This window comes from Protopterus annectens, chromosome 10.part0 (assembly GCF_019279795.1).
Source record: "Protopterus annectens isolate FY-2018-M chromosome 10.part0, PAN1.0, whole genome shotgun sequence".
In the NCBI taxonomy this organism is placed as follows: domain Eukaryota; kingdom Metazoa; phylum Chordata; order Ceratodontiformes; family Protopteridae; genus Protopterus; species Protopterus annectens.
This window is the reverse complement of record NC_056744.1, coordinates 1,401,079,528-1,401,087,287: the sequence shown is the minus strand read 5'-3', so window position 1 is coordinate 1,401,087,287 and position 7,760 is coordinate 1,401,079,528.

The window sequence follows — 7,760 nt, the reverse complement described above, 5'->3', positions numbered from 1 at the left end:
GACAAAAATACAGCTTCCATGGGACCCGATAACATCCCAGGCTGCATCCTACAAGAACTCAGGCATGAACTTGCAGCACCATTAGGCACCCTATTCAACTAAAACCTGAATATCGGCTTTGCTCCAGCTGAGTGGAGGGCAGCCACTGTCATCCCTTTACACAAAGGTGGAGCATCCACCTATCCAGGAAATTATAGGCCCATCAGCCTAACAAGCTCAATCTGCAAGGACATGGAATGGATTATCATGGACCTCATTAACAGGGACATTGGCAACCTCCAAAAATTTGACCCCACACAGTTTGGCTTTGTCAAGGGGACGTAATGTCTGTTAAATCTGGCCGACTTCTTTGAGAAAGTCACCAAAGCCATAGATGAGGGGAAGACGGTGCACACCGCCTACCTTGATCTGACCAAAGTCTTTGACACTATTCCCCATTCTGGCATAATAGATAAACTCTCTCAAATAGGCATCAATCCATATGTTACCAGATGGGAAGTAAACTGGCTCACTGATAGAACCCACCTAATCAAAATAGTGGAAGGCATCTCAAGCAGTAGACCCATAATGAGCGGTGTACCCCAGGTATCAGTCATGCAGGCCAAAACCAGTGGGCTATGGCTGACCAAGTTTGCAAATGACTACAAGCTGGGCATGGTCATCAATTCCCTAAGTGATGTGGGCGTCCTCCAAGAGGGTCTCACCCAAACAAATGACTGGTGCCAGAAACATGGCCTTAAGCTGAATGCCAAAAAAATGCATCATCATCCCCTTTGGGGAGAGTGACGTTCCCAAATGTTATCAAATTAATAACAATGTCCTAAGCATGCAATCAGTTGTGAGGGATTTGGGCACCTAGGTTGATAGCAACCTGACTTTTGTCCACCATGTTGCTTCTGTTGTATGGAAAGCTTTCTACATGGCCCACCTCATAAGTAATGGTATCTCATCCAGGGACAAGGAGGTCATAACATCCCTGTATTCTTCCCTTATAAGGCCAGTTATTGAATACAATGCCCCCTTTGGCATGTACCTCACAAAGCACATGTAGCGGCTGGAGAGACCACAGAGATTCCTCATCAGGAGAATCCAGGGCCTCAAACATATACCCTAAACAGATAGGCTAAAAACCCTGTCCCTCTACTCAGTTTCATACAGACTTCTCAGAGGTGACCATTGTCTGGCATACAAAGCAATCTCAGACCCCGCCTTGATGGGACTGCTGCATATCCACAAGTCAAGCTCCACTTGAGTAACCCGCACGCGCAACCTTAACCTGGTCTGTAACATCAATAGGACTTGTTGGCGGAACAGATTTGTGTCCCAGAGACTCCCCCATCTGTGGAATAGACTCCCTCACCACGTCAAGCAAAGTACCTCATTATCCCTTTTTAAACGCAACTTGGATAACTGGATGGGAAACAGAAAATACACTCCTGGGATTCCACCTGTGTCCCTGCTGGACTTACTAGAGTAGCTATAAAAAAGTTATCATGTTTACTTGCTAAATACCCCTCCCCCCATAAACCAGTGTGATATTCAACACAGTGTTGCCCTACTTCAAGCTCTGTGATTCCCAGATATGTTAAAGTAAAATAAAAGTTAAAGTTAAACTAAAAAATTACACATTAATAATTGCTAAGACTTCCTGAAAGCATTTCATTGTAGTACCAAAAGATAAAAAGTAAACACAAGTCTTCAAAATCCCATAGGAATCTTTTTAACCAACACTCAGAAAAAATTTTAAAATAGATTACTTTTGTCAAGAACTTCTTTAGGTTTGTGTGTCAAGTGGGAAAAGCAACTAAAAATTAAATAATTCATACCACTACATTTTGTTGGGCTAAAAACATTACATATTGTTTAAAAACAGGAAGTACAAAAAATCCTAAATAAAAAGCTACCACACTTTTGAGAATATCTGTATATACATAAGTCAATTAATCTCAAAATCTATTAAAATTTTAAAAATGTTAAAATAAAATACACTCAGAAATCTATACTAAGAAACCATTGCTCATGCTCACAGCAGTGATATTCACTCAGGTCTAGATACATTTTGAATATTAGGGGCAGATATACTACATGTCTATATTGGCTCCAGTATTTAAAGTTCATAAATTTTAAATGGGGTCCTGTTTGCACATTTTTCTTGAGTTTGCAGACTAGAAAATGAAGAAGTTCTAATAAGTAAAAAGAAGAATAAGCACTTAAAATCACAGTTCTGCTTTGTGATTTATCTTATATCAGTTTATTTGCCATATTCCTGGTTGTTGAACTAGTGAAGTACCTCAAGGAATTTTATTTTACTGTATCAAAAGCCTTGGTTGGCCAGGTCGAGGTAAGCTGTGTGCACAGTCTTGCTTTCATTCAGTGCTTTGGTGACTGTCTCAGAAAGTCCACCAGATTTAATAGGCTTGACCTTCCTTTAACAAAGATGAACTGTGATGCGTCCAGAGTTTGCAGGTTACCTATGTCCTCATCTGTCATGTCCATCATGATTCTTTCCATGGCCTTGCATGTGAGGCTGGTCAGACTTATGGGCCTGTTGTTACCCGGATCAGTAATTGGACCTCCTTTGTGCAGGGGAATGACTGTAGACATCTTCCATTCCTTGGAATTAAAACCTGACAGTAGGCCCCAGTTGTAAGCTGATTCAAGTGGATCACAGAAATCATGTTTCATGCTATTTATTTAGCATCCCAGGATGTTATCAGTGCCCATTGGTGCAGTGTTTATGGCCTTGGAAAGTGCATTGAAGACCTGCTCCCTAGTAATGGTTGGGGGAGGGGAGATTATGGTATGCGGTATTTCCTTTCAGCTATCTGGGGGAGAGAAATTTGAGCTGAGTCTGTCAGCCAAAAGGTTGTCAATGGCCTCTGGTTCAGCATGGGTGAGGCCATTTACAATAAGTTCTGTGCATTGTTGCATACTTCCTCTGAGGTTATAGACATAGCTGTAGAAAGCTTTGTGCTTGTCCTTTCTTCCCGAGAAACTATTTTTTTCTTCAAATTTAACCTTTTAAGTATTAATTAACCCTCTTAGCTTCCCATTTAGATTGATCAGGGGGCTTTTTGTACATATGGCTTTGCTCCTCCTGGCCAAGATTTTTTTTTGTTTGTTCTGTTGTATAACCAACTGATATTGTAATTGAATTTCTCCAGGGTGGCTTACCTTTTGAGTTTGTCTTACTCTTAATACAAGTTGACACAGCTCGCTCTGTACAGCTATCAATATGGCTGTACAGACATCATGTAATTAGCTCAGCATATGCTGTGATGTTTACTGGGTTTGGGGTGAATGGAATTTAGCCAAGGTGTCATTTATAGAGAGAGGTTAGCCTTGGAATAGTTCCTAAAAGGTTTTTGTTTCACTGAATCCCCAGATGTAATTTTTATTTCAAGCAGTACTGCCTTATGGTGAGATCTTATGAGTGAAGACATTACATTGAGTGAGGAACATCACCCCCCCTCATGTTCATGAGTAAAACGTCAATCAGATCAGACCATAAGTTAATCACCATAGATATTCACATCCCGCCCCCACCGCCCATTAAGGAAACCACCGTAAAAAATTTCTCCAAAGCCAACTTCATGCTTCTCAAGACAAAAGTGGCGAACTTCACAAACCTATACAGATGGACAATACAGTTATGACTGCTGAATCCTACACAAATGCACTCTACAAGCACTTACACAAGTGCATGGATCGTGCGATCCCAAACAGAACCAAAACGCTATCCTCCAAAAAAAGGAAGCCAATCTGGTGGTCCTCTGCTATAAACAAACTCTATAATAGAAGAAAGAAGCTGTTGCAAAAGAGAGTAAAATCCCATGAGTGGAGGAGCACCCTGGTCAGCCTCCGTAAGAAGCTGAGATCCCTCATAAAACCCTCCAAAGCTAGCTATGAAAACAAGATTGCCACTGATTCTAAGGACAGCCACAAGGCATTCTATACCTATGTCAAGAATCTCAGTAGCAACACCCAGATCTGCTCTGAGTTGCAGCACAATGGCACGAAAATTACAGAACCAACTGATATTGCCAACATCCAGGCCAATAGGTTCAGTGCTAACTTTACTCCCCTCTCACCCCCTAAAGGGCCCATATCTATATCGGAAGAATGCAGGGTCCCTGTAATCACAACTACACAGGTAGAAAACTGCAGTCTCTAAAGCCAAGAACACAGCATCCATGGGACCGGACAACATCCCAGGCTGAATTTTACACAAACTTCAGAAAGAACTGGCTCCCCACCTAAGCACCATGTTCAGTCATAGCCTCACATCAGACCTTGTACCCACTGAATGGCACACAGCAACAGTTATCCCTCTCCACAAAGGGGGAGCCACCATGGACCCCTGGGAACTATCACCCTATTAGCCTGAAGAGCCTGGTCTGCAAGGCCATGGAACGTATCATAATGGAACTCATAAACAAAGACATTAGTAACCTCCAAACTCTGGACCCCACCCAGTTCGGGTTTGTGAAAGGGAGATCATACCTCCTGAACCTGATTGACTTCTTTAAAATAGTTACCAAAGCCATAGACGAGGGTAAGGTGGTTCACACAGCCAAGGCTTTTGACACCTTCCCCCATTTTGGAATTATAGATAAACTCACTAAACTGGGTATAAATCCCTACATCACAAGATGGGTTGCCAACTGGCTCACTGACAGAACCCACTCTAAAAGATGCAGATTCCAAATCTGACTTCAAACCAGTGACAAGTGGAGTACCACAGGTTTCAGTCCTGGGTCCTCTCCTGTTTGGTATCTACTTCTTTAAGTACAGGCTACCACAGAAGGTCTCTGGCTAATGAAGTTCGCAGGTGACTGCAAATTAGGTGCCATAGTCGAGTCCCCTAACGACGTGGATATCATACAGAAGTGCCTCACTGAGACGGATGCCTGGTGTCAGCCATGGCCTCAAGCTCAACGCCAAAACGTGCATTGTCATCCTCTTCGGTAAAAACTCTGTACCCAAGAACTACCACATAGGTGGCAGTCTAACACTGAATGCCCGATAAGAGACCTTGGGACTCAGGTGGACAGTAGTCACTCCTCTGATAATCACATCACCGCAGTAGTCAGGAAATCCTTCTACATGGCACACCTCATCATGAAAGCGTTCTCATCCAGGAAAAAAGAGGTCATTGTTCCCCACTACTCAGCTGTCATTAGACCCATTATGGAGTACAACTCCCCTTTTGGAATGTACCTCACAAGACATCTGCAACAGCTGGAAAGGCCACAGAAGTACCTCACAAAGAGGATTACTGAACTCAAACAAATGCCCTATGCTGACTGTCTCAAAAAACTCCAGCTTTACTCCGTAGCATATCACCTACTCCGAGGTGATCTCTGCCTAACATATAAAGCTATGTCAAACCCAGAGCTGGTGGACATGCTACACATAAAGAAATCCCAATCCCTCCGAGGTACACACTCCAGGGACTTAAACCTTGTCACCACATTAAACAGAACATGCTGGAGGGATAGATTCCTGTCCCAGAGACTTCCCATGCTCTGAAACAAGCTACCCATCTATGTCAAGCAGAGTTCTTCATTAGCACTCTTCAAGGAAAATCTTGATGAATGGATAGGAAATAGGAAATTCACCCCAGGTATCACTTCTGTGGCTCTGCTCGACAAGGGCACAGGAAAAAAACTTTCATTAGTGGCGAAAGCCAGGGAACCTTGTTGGCTAGGCTTACATAGGCCCTTGGGCCGATAGCCTAGTATCTACCTATGAACCGAAGAATGTTTGTACCCCTTGTAGGAGAATGGACTAACTGTTCCTGGATGGAGGTATTAACAAAGTTTAGGAATTTCTGTCCTTGTGCATTAGAAGTAGTATAGGATTCCCAATCTATAGAGGGGTAGTTGAGATCCCCCATGAATATCGTATTGAGTTGAATGGTGAGGGACTCTAGTACATTGAGATATGTAGTATGGGTTTCTTGGAACATGGGAGAGACCTGTAGGTTGTAAGAATATGGTACAAGACCCTGTTTATGGTGAGTTGCAAATGTATAAGTATATGACTCACTGTAACTAGTCTGGATGTGATGTTGGTTTTAATATAGACTGAGACTTCTCCACCTTTAGTTTTCTCCTGTGCAGTAGCTGGTTTAATGGTGTGAAAGGCATTACAACCATGCATTGCTGGGATACTCTCCGCAACTTTAAACCATGTCTCCATTACTATATAGAAGAAGACTTTTTTCAGGGAGTGGAGTTTCTTGTTAAGACTTTTAGCATTGAGCAGTGCCACCTTCAGATATTCCTGTGTAGATTCAGTTAAGTCGGGAAGTTTATCAGTTTGGCATTGCCTAAAGAAGGCACTATGGGGTGGAAAATGTCTTTGCCACTGTCTGAAAGCCTAGAGGAGATAAGTGCTGTCAGTACTTGGCAAAATAGCATGGTCTATCAACCATGTCCTCCCAGACCATCAAATATTGTAACTCATTGGATTGACACTTGGCTTCTGGTGTCATACATGTGTATATGTATAAGAATGTGTGTGTTTGTGTGTGTGTGTGTGTGTGTGTGTGTGTGTGTGTGTGTGTGTGTGTGTGTGTGTGTGTATATATGTATCTATATAAATATAAATACATATCTATACTTATATATATATATATATATATATATATAGATAAATACGTAGATATATAGATAGATCTGTCTCTCTCTATAGATAGATACGTAGATATATAGATATATCTGTCTCTCTCTCCCTATATATATATATATATATATATATATATATATATATATATATAGACACACACACACACACACACACTATACATATATAAAAATGGTGCAGCGGTTAGCATTGTCGCCACACAGCAAGAGGTTTTCTAGTTCGATTCTTGGCTAGGGTGCCTTCTTTGCGGAGTCTGCATGATCTCCCTGAAATCAGTCTGCAAACAGTGGCAAAGCGATTTCTGCATGGACCAGTGATGGAATGAGAATGGCCTTTATTTGCTTTGTTTGGATAAGGTTTCATTGTACAGAGACTGAACAATTCCAAGTTTAAGAAAGAATGGATGCTGTGTAGATCATGTTCTTATAAATATGCTATATTGAATGACTTGTAATTGATGTTTACCTATCAGTAATTGGATTTAATTTGTAATGATATTTAAAGATAGTGTAAATATGCCTTAAGAACATAGCTGTGATACAAGTTTGCCTTACTGGGCTCCTTTCCTTTCTGTATTGTAAGTTTTTGCTTCCCTTTTTCATCCTATTCCTTGTTTCTTTCCTCAAATAATTTCTCTTTATTTGAAGTATAAAATATTAATATGCAAAGGTCTCCTATACAAATATGTAGCAAAAATACATAACACACAGGAGCACAATATTTAGCATTAACTTTAATTGTAGAAACATAACCTGAAACTACAAATACATACAGCATACTAAACCTGTGAAAATCTTAAGTAGTTTTCACTTATTTTATAATACGTGACACAATCCTTTTCTCTTTACACTGGATATGGTTTAACTGTATTGCAGAGTCCAGGGTAACTATTTATTTGTATAACTATGCAGAAATAACTCAGTAAAATCCCATATATTTTTCTTTGTTGTTTTTTTTTTCCAGCATCATATTATTGCCATTTTAGCCAGCAACAGAATCAAACTTATGAAATGTTTGTTCATATATAGTCCACTTTGTCAATAAGGGAAACCATCCATCCAGTGCTGTCAAGACACATCTGTCTCCTGTAATGACACCATGAAAAGCAA